This window comes from Eptesicus fuscus, chromosome 1 (genome assembly GCF_027574615.1).
Source record: "Eptesicus fuscus isolate TK198812 chromosome 1, DD_ASM_mEF_20220401, whole genome shotgun sequence".
Lineage (NCBI taxonomy): Eukaryota > Metazoa > Chordata > Mammalia > Chiroptera > Vespertilionidae > Eptesicus > Eptesicus fuscus.
This window is the reverse complement of record NC_072473.1, coordinates 28498997-28501306: the sequence shown is the minus strand read 5'-3', so window position 1 is coordinate 28501306 and position 2310 is coordinate 28498997. Positions and strand designations below refer to the sequence as shown.

At 43.5% G+C, this 2310-nt stretch overlaps 1 pseudogene; it reads left to right on the top strand.

Moving 5' to 3' along the window:
* The first annotated feature begins 237 nt into the window (after positions 1-237).
* On the top strand, positions 238-1833 carry LOC103302861 (F-box-like/WD repeat-containing protein TBL1XR1; annotated as a pseudogene).
* The last annotated feature ends 477 nt before the right edge of the window (positions 1834-2310 follow it).

Sequence of the window (2310 nt, the reverse complement as noted above, 5' to 3'; positions counted from 1 at the left end):
CTAGCTGGGGTTCTAATTGCCTCTCAAGGACCCCCCTCAAGGGTTATTTTGGGGTGGTTGGAGGCAGCAGCGGAGGCAAGGAGGGGAATTTCCTTGTGCCTCCATTCCCGGGAGGGGGGAGCAGCGTCGGAGGCCACCGTTTCCGGCATTAGCAGCAGCAACTTCTGATTGGTGGTACTGGATATTAAGTTGTACATCCCCACATCAATGCACTGTCAATGGTTTATATCCTGTGTTGTGACCTCATGGTTTAAGTGGGAATAAAGATGAGTATAAGCAGTGATGAGATCAACTTCTTGGTATATAGATACTTGCAAGAGTCAGGATTTTCTCATTCAGCGTTTACCTTTGGTATAGAAAGCCTTATCAGTCAATCAAACATAAATGGTGCCCTTCTCCCACCTGCTGCGTTGATTTCTATCATCCAGAAATGTCTACGGTATGGTCGACCAATAGAGTCTCTGTCACTGATAGATGCTGTAATGCCTGATGTAGTACAAACAAGACAAGCTTAGAGAGACAAGCTTGCACAGCAACAAGCAGCAGCTGCCATGAACCAACAAGGATCTGCAAAAACATGGAGAAAACACAGCAAATGGGGAGGAGAATGGGGCACATACTATAGCAAATAATCATACTGATATGATGGATGTTGAAATCCCTCCTAACAAGGCAATTGTGTTACGGGGCCATGAATCTGAAGTGTTCATCTGTGACTGGAACTCCATTAGTGATCTCTTAGCATTGGGGTCTGGATACTCCACAGCAAGAATCTGGAATCTTAGTGAAAATAGCACCAGGGCTCCACACAGTTAGTACTTCAACACTGTATACGAGAAGGAGGGCAAAATGTCCCCAGCAACAAGGATGTGACCTCTCTAGACTGGAATAGAGGAAGGGAGAGGGATAGAGAGTTAGAAACATCGATGAGAGAGAAACATCAATCAGCTGCCTCCTGCACACCCCCTACTGGGGATGTGCCCACAACCAAGAGTGAAGGTACATTTCTAGCAACTGGTTTATACGATGGGTTTCCCAGAATATGGACTAAAGATGGTAACCTTGCTACTACCTTAGGGCAGCATAAAGGCCTTATATTTGCATTAAAATGGAATAAGAAAGGAAATTTCATCCTAAGTGCTGGAATAGACAAGACAACAATTATTTGGGATGCACACACTGGCGAAGCCAAGCAAGTTTCCTTTTCATTCAGCACCAGCATTGGATGTTGACTGGCAGAGCAACAACACCTTTGCCTCTTGTAATTCAGATATGTGCATTCACGTCTGTAAATTAGGACAAGACAGACCTATTAAAACATTCTAGGGACACAAAAATGAAGTAAATGCTATCAAATGGGACCCAACTGGCAATGTCCTGGCCTCTTGTTCTGATGACATGACTTTGAAGATATGGAGTATGTAACAAGACAATTGTGTCCATGATTTGCAAGCACATAATAAAGAAATTTATACTATCAAGTGGAATCCAACAGGACCAGGGACAAATAATCCAAATGCCAACCTTATGTTAGCAAGTGCATCCTTTGTCTCTACTGTTAGATTATGGGATATAGACCGAGGAATTTGCATCCATACCTTGACAAAACACCAAGAGCCTATGTACAGTGTAGCTTTCAGTCCTTATGGCAGGTATCTGGCAAGTGGTTCTTTTGACAAACGTGTGCACATCTGGAACACACAAACAGGTGCTCTAGTTCACAGCTGCAGGGGAACAGGTGGAATTTTTGAAGTTTGCTGGAATGCAGCAGGAGACAAGGTTGGAGCCAGTGCATCAGATGTTTCAGTTTGAGTATTAGACCTTTGGAAATAGCGTTACTAGTTGGAAGCCATGGACTGACTATGAATGTGTACATAGCCAAAATGACTGCCCCTGACCCATGTACTGCTATCGTCCCACTTGAACCATGGCCAGTCCACTATAGCCAAATCTAAAAGAAATATATACATACAGTGTATATACACAAAATTGCACCCTGAGTACGACAGAATTTTGTCACAGCTTGTGAATTCTGTTCACAAAGTGCTAGAATCTAATCTGCTATTCCCCTAAAATAGCATTAAGAAGTTTTGGATATGAAAAACAGAAGAAAGAAATCTATACATATAAAGAAGTAATATGCAAATTTGTCTGGGACACCGTAATGGTCACAACCGAACAAATTTGCATATTACCTATTTATAGGCTGAGCACACAGATGTGGGGGAGGGGACTGTTGCATGGTGAGGCAAGCCATGGATGGCGTAGGTGTGCGGAGAGCAAGGAGCAGGACCTGCCAGCACTGTGGTG